We start from the raw sequence: 7,484 nt of genomic DNA, 5'->3' as shown, positions 1-7,484 counted from the left end.
ATTTAGTCCTTTCATTGCTACTGAAAGAGGGAAGTGAACAGAAGAAACATAATCCCTTTATCTTCTTATCTTTGAGACTGATGAAAATGAAAATTTCTAAAATGTGTAAGTCCTCTGCTATCCAGGATGCATTTTCAAAAGCAGCGTTGCTCTTTTTATTGCAAGCTCCTCCAGGAGCATCCGTAACATACAAGAAGATACATCTTTTCTTCCCTCCTCTTTCTTTCACTTGCCACCCATTACCCCCTCCAAAACTCTGGGACTCCCCAGAACTGCTTTAAAGCATGAAGGAGGGAGCTGGCAGCTTTCTGGGAGCAAATTCTGCCTGGGCAGAAACTCTGCCACCTACAAATGCTTCCGCTAAACAGAACCTTTGGAGCACCAGATGCATGCTGTGATGTTTTGGTGAGAAATCCATTTAATACCAAACCAAAGAATTAAAGATAAGCCAGATGAATAGCATACTCAGTGTGAGGGCCTGTCTAGTCCTTCTATACCAATAATAAATGCCTCAAGTATTTCAGACCACACGTTAGGGCTGTGCTCACTTTCTGCAAAGAGGAATGTCAAACTGCAGGGCAGCCATAGGGAGGGGGAAAGAACAAATATTCAAGCTGGCAGCTGGCCAAGGCACCTGTATCAACAGCCCCACTGGTCTGTGTCTAACCATGAAGCTGTATCAGAAAGCGGAATTCTCAGTGACTCAGGCACAGAATTCATCCCTTCACAGACAGTATGTGCTGTACATTCCCTGAGGGTGCAGCCCAGGGGCATCACAGCTGAGCTCCTGTCTTCCTGTAGAGACTGCTGCACTCACAAGGCTCTCCAGCTTGCACAGGAAAGCTGAACAGCCTTTCCTAGGAGACACAGAGGACATGTGTCTGCCAAAGACCCCATAGCTGTCCCTCCTGTAGATCTGAATGTCCTGTTCACCCTCAGTAGGAAAAACCTGCCCAGCAGGTAATAGTTCCAAGTCCTGTGAATAGGTGAAATAGCACCAGACAGAAAGCAAGCTGCAGAGGAACTGTTACGGTATTGTTGCTAAATATTAAGTCCATAGTCAGAGCATAAGGAATGTAAATCTGTGTGCTTTTCTTCACTGAACAGAAATGCAAGAGCCTAAAAGAACAAAACCCAATATATTCTGATTTCTCTCCTGCTCCAAGGAGAGAGGAACATCCTTCTCTCCTTCATCATTCCCTAGCTCCCATGGAAGGTCCTCAAAGCCGTGTATTTTGGAGTTTAGAAAAAAAAAAAAAAAAAGCACATTTATGATTCTGCATAATATTTATGATCCAATTAATGAAAATTGGGGTCTCGCAGGCTTCTTTGTTCCTCTTGAAACTCTCTGAAACCCTTGGGTAAAAGCAGCAATCGCCGTGCATTATCCTGTTAGAATGCTGATAATGTCCTGCAAGCAGGTTAGGTTTGCTTCAGTGTACGGGGAAGAATTTCCCAAAGAATGAACCATAATTCTTTCTGGCACTTTGGATGTGTATCTGAAAATGTCAGGAGAGGAAGAGCTTGGCAGACACTTTCAAATGAAGTAGCCGTTTAACCTTCCTGTAAGCTTCTAAGTTGAAAATCAGGGCCTTGCATGGCATTTTTACCAAAACTGCATACTAAGTTTCCCAAAAGGTTTTGATTTTCCTTTAACTTTACAAGTCTCTTTTACCTCAGCTGCTGCATGTGTTTGTTTTTGCTGAGACTCCCTTTAGGTGACAACATGTACTTTATATGCTTGAAAAAAATTTTGCTCAAGATGTGCTCTACCATTCTGTGTAGGTCTTTTTATCTCCCACTACAATCAACTTAATTTATTGTAGGGATAGCTTTTCCCTAAGGAAAATACAAGGAATGGCCAACAAAGGGAATTTCCTTTATTTGCAATTTATCTGAGGGTAAAGGAGGCAGCAAGTGAAGTCACCCAGCGGGCTGGTGGAGACAGCCACTGCCCAAGGTCCTGGCTGAGACCTGGTTCCGCTTCGCTTTTATCTACTCTGCTTTACTAATCACTATGCTTTGTAACATTGTTCATCTTGTTTCAGGATATTTTATTAAGTCTCTTGTAAACATCTTCTGCTCTCTTGAGTGACACTTCTCAGATCCTGCTAAATTTGCTTCCAAGCATTGATCATGCAATTACAAGTAAATTAACTCAGTGAACATTTTAACCTGCTTTATTGGTGTCTGCACTTGTGTCTGTGTATTTATTTGTGTCTGCACTCCACAGATGAGGAAAGTCAGGCTATTACTGTAATTTACCTTCTAAATCTTTAAGCATTTGTCCCTTCTGATAATTCTCCCTTTCTACATCTGCCTCCATCCTGTTTTGGATGTGCATTTTTGGCCTTCATCTCTTCTCTTGGTCATCTGAACTGGCCACCCTACCCAACTGATCATGTCATATGCCCTCTTAAAATCAAAACTTTTTGTGTTGTTCTCTCCTGTTGAGATCATAGGCATGAAGCATTTGAATCTTTTAAATTGAAATACAAAATATTATATTTTTTTCTTTAAACTTCTTTGTGGGAAGAACCAACAGTAAAAAGAACTGATCTGCAGCTGTTACTGAAATGACTGTGTTGGCTGTCTGCTTCAGATGCAATTCTTAGCTTTCTTGCTTTTATATCCCATCATTAATAATTTTTTTTTATCCTCTCAAACATCCCATTGTGGCATATTTACTGAATGTGCCAGCAGATTCAAAGACAAGAATGTTTACATGCTGCAAAGGCAGGTCCTAGCACGTGCACACACAGCTTTTAGCAGTTTAAAAAGAGGGTAAGAGCAGAGAGCACCACTGTCCGCTTGCCCAAAATTACTAGTTTTGTAAAGTAGAGGGAATGTGATTTAGTGAAATGTACGTGGGTGCCCTTTTTTCTACATTGGAAGAAATGAGAAATAAGTCATGTAAGGGTTCAGTTTTCAAAGAAATTTTGAGAGTAAGGCACAGGACAATCATTTGTATCCAGGGGTTAATTCTTTCATGGCATAAAAGAGACAAAGATTCAGTGATTCGAGCTGAATTGAAAGATACAGGTTCCTGTTGAGCTCCAGGCTTCTTTAGGGATATCGGGACATATAATTTATTTTCTTAATGTTTGTAATGTATATAATATTTTAATAGATTAATATGAGGAAAATATATAAAAGATGAAGTCCAGCACTTCGATAACTGAGAGCAATGTAAATACGAGGCAGGTACTTGAAACTGGATGTGGTGTGTACTTTTGCCAACACCTCAGTAGTGCCTCTGTTGCCCTAGCAACGTAAATAGCTTTTAACTCTTGACCTGTCTATCAATCCAGGACTACAATGATAATGCATATCTGGGGGTGAAGTACCTGAGATAGGAAAATAAATGGATTTTCTTCCAGAATTATTAAAAAATGTGTGGAAGAAAGGATCGGTTAGGACACCAAACCCTGATGAGTGAAAGATAAGTTACTGGATGTATTTTTACACTTCCTTTAAGTTGTATCTGGTTGGTAAATCTCAACAAGGTATGAATAGAGTTGGAAACTATTATTAAGATTCCAACATCCAACTGACAAGAGGATGCGTTCCAAAAGTCAGGTTTCTGCAGGCAGCAGCAATGAGCCCCTTAGAGGCAACTGCCAAAACCAAATAGATTAAACCCATCGGGGCCTCAGAGCAGCTGAGCTGCCTGCTGTGAGGCCAGCAGCTGCCCCGCCCTCCTGGGGCTGGAGGAGGCCTAGAACGATTCACAGGGCCTCTCCCCACAGGCCACGTGGAAAATTCCTGCTAAAAAAAATAAATTATCCCAGACTTTGTAGAATCAGAGTAGGTGGGTTTCATAGCACAGGGAGGGATGAGCTGTTTCATTCTGTGCATGTCTGTAAAACATTTGGAGAGCATATTTGTATCTGTACTGTTTATGTGCTTTTAAATTTGTATTTATAGGCATATATTTATATTTATTTACGTCTATATTATTATTTCTCTTCCTAATGTTATAAGAATATGTTCTCATCATAGTGGCAAGCCAGTTTGCCTATGGGCAGAGGTTTTACTGTGCAAGTAGTAAATAGATATTCTTCATCAAATCAGAAAACACGGAGCTCTCTTTGTAGCCTGCTTTCCTGATCCTACAGGTGGTTTCATACTGGTTTTTGCCTGAGATAAATTCTCAGAGGCTCCAGAGATCTGTTAGGCTCAGTGAGAAAACTGAACTCTCCATTGAGGGCAAGTCCTGCAGGCACTAGTTGTAAGAGCTCCTGCCAGGGAGGCGTTTGGAAAACAGCTTCATCTCCTGGCAACAATCAGCTCATAGGGAACAGGTTCTGCAACCCTGGTTGTGTCTGCTCAGCATGGCTGCACACCTTTAGGGAAGGAAAAGGGTTATTTCTAATTACTCCAACAGTTTGCTCCCTTTGAAAATAGTAGTTTATAGGCAAATGTCACACTATCTGTGTGGATCAGGTAGGTCACCTTCCTGGACAGTCCTGACCATCAGCTCTAGCTGAGAACCATAGCTTTGCTTTGGCCTCTGACACTTGTATTCAGCTTTAAATCTTCTTTTCATTAAACACTAAGGTCTGCACCAACTGTTCCACCACCAAAACAACTGACTGAAATACTTGCTGACTGCCTTTTGATTCTTCTCTAATGGATTCAGGTTTCATAACTGATAAAACCTGTAAGATTCTGGTGACATGATTTCTAACAGCATTTTCAACAGAAAGGAGTTGTCAGCATTTGTTTAAAATATTTGCTTGTATGTAATCACTAGGAACATTTTGGTACTGCCTTCGTTTGTGACAGTCTGACATGTGGTTGTGGCAAAGAACTGAACTGAGATTAGAAATGTATGAAAATGGTGATTGCCAAGGCAGTAGGTGCCTCTGATCCACAGTCGTGCTCCTGCTGCCAGGGCTGGGTGAGCACAGGAGTGTATGCCAGGGGAAAGGTGTTCCCTGCAGCCAGTCTTTGCAATGCATCTCTGAGCGTGGGCTCCTAACTAGTGGGTTATTAGGAGTAATTGCAGGGTGCATAAACTTCTCTTTAGGCAGTGCTAAAAAAGTGATGAAAGTCAGCTCTGGTGCGCCTGAAATGGTATGTTCACTGTCCCAGCCACGAGACAGCATTTGCCCTTAGGGTCTGTCACAGTGTGAGAATTCTAAAGAAATTTGGAAGTTTGTTGGCATTACCACTCCAAAATGTTATTACATGAAACTTAATAGAAATGTGTTACTTGAAACACAGAAAGAAAAGCTTTTCCTGCAAGAATGTTTGTACTTACTTAACTTGACTGCTAGTATTTCTCGTGATTATGGTAGGCTAGTAAATGTGAGACATGTCACAAAAGTAGCTTCCTGTCATCTGATTTCTTACCAGAAACAGTGAATGACAGGTTTTCTTTTTCATTCCTCAAGACAATGGTGGGGCCAAGAGGGAAGCCTGCCTTGCAGGGGCCGTCTGAAGTGCTGGGGCATGGCTCAGCAAAGCCATTTCCTTGTAGCCAGGAGTGCAAGAGACTTGGAAGGAGTGTGCACAGAGCTGCAGGGTTAGCAGCGAGGGGCTGTTGTACCTGTCCAGACCCAGCAGCTGCCTTTGCAAACAAAAACATTTGCTGCAAGTCCAGATCCCCCATGTCCATGGTGGTCATGATCCAGCATGAAGCCCCGCAGAGAATTCAGTCCACTGATTTCTGGTTCTTGTTTTGTGTTCTTGTCTATACAGCTGTTTCCCCCCTCTCATCTTCCCCCTTGCTGAAAATGTTATATTGTGTGGTGGAAATTCTTTATTTTCAGCATTATGAAACTTAAACACACCCAAAGATGATAATGCACAGCACCACCAGTTGCCTTTGGAAACAGTCACAGTACAAACTGTTGGTATCTCCACAGTCCCCCCTACAGGCCTGGTTTTTAAACACATTCGGTTGCACCGCATTCTTGGTACAATTCTTGCCTTCACTTGGTAGTACCTGCCTCCCTGTCTGTCTGTCTGTGTGTCTGTGGCAGCCGCTGTTGATACTAAATGAATACTAAATGACAAAAAAACTTCAGTGCTAGTGAAACGTGTGCAAGAATAATCCCAGAGGTTTTTATTTAATCTGAATTTGCTGATTTCAGATGGAATTGCCTAAAAGCATTCAGGCAGAATTATGTGAAACAAATGCTTCATTGCTTTTTCTTCACTGTCCTTCGTGATGAATTAATTGCTAACCTTTTGCTGTCTGTTAATTCAGTTTGTTACCCCATGTGGTATCACAATGTCACCCCTGTGAAAAATGTATCTGTTTCATTATTATTTAAGCTGTTCTGGCCTTGGCTTAACCATTACCAAGTTCGAAGGCTTGAATTTAGTGTTGAGACAGTTTTGAGCCATTTCTGTCACAAATGCTATTGTGTGTTTTCTGGCCTGGCCGCTGGAGGCTGTGCCAAGCACCCGCTGTGCGGGGTCCGGAAAATCCGTCCCTGGAGCCGAGCTCTGGGACTCGGTTGTGCTGGGTGGTTGGCCAGAGGAACACAAAATAGTTTCTCTGACTTGTTTATTTTTTCTGCTGTGCTGAGAATTCAGCATTGGATTGTAACATGGAGCCAATTTGAGGCCTTTTAAAATCAGTCATTGGTAGCAAAAAAGATGATCCTGTGCCTGACCTGCAAACCAAAATGCAAGTGCAAAGCTGCTTGACGGAACCAAAACTGTTGGTGATGTATTTGCTGTTCAGAGAACAATGAGGGCCTGTGAGACCCACCCTGCTTTTTTACAGGCACAGCTGAATCACTCACTGGGCATGTGGCAGACCCTGTTCAGCTGCTTTCTCAGCCCATGGCAAATCAGAGGCTCAAATACAGATTTGTAAGTTTTAAATGCATGAGACATTTCTCCATTTTTAATTCCTCTCTTTATTGTGTTACGTGGAGCGGAGCAGTTCTAGTAAGAAGGACTGAACCTTGCCCCCACCCCTCCATCCCAGAGACCTGTGCAGCTGTGCAGCTACAGTCTTGTGAAATAAAAGACCTGAACCCAGATCTTCCGACATGTCAGGAGGAGTAATCCTAACACTTGAACTTTGTGTTATAAGGAGAACTTCTTTGCGTACTCATCACTCGTTTCCTGATCTAATCCCTTGCTTTAGTTGAACAAGATTAGATAGAGCCCTAATCTAAAAGGGGAGAGAGTGCTGCCTGAATGTGGCTGATTTCTCATTCAGTGACCTGAAGGAAAATGTTTTTGATTTGCCAAAATTTTCATGATGTGTTAGGGTTAATTATTGTTTCAGGTCAGCTGCTGAACTAGCAAATGGGCTACGTGCACATCCCTTGCAATCTCTGACAAAGAGTTTCACCGCCCATCCCTGTAGGTGTCACTCGAGTTCATGTGAACACATTGGTCCATCTCCAGTCATCTTCTGATGAAGTGAGGATGAACAATTCTCTTTGGGGCCATATCATATAAAATACCTAACCTTAGCTTTTCTGTGAAGGTGTATCTCGTTTGTTCCACCTTAA

The sequence above is a fragment of the Apus apus genome, chromosome 25 (assembly GCF_020740795.1).
Source record: "Apus apus isolate bApuApu2 chromosome 25, bApuApu2.pri.cur, whole genome shotgun sequence".
NCBI classification, from domain to species: domain Eukaryota; kingdom Metazoa; phylum Chordata; class Aves; order Apodiformes; family Apodidae; genus Apus; species Apus apus.
Note: the sequence above shows the minus strand (reverse complement) of the source record.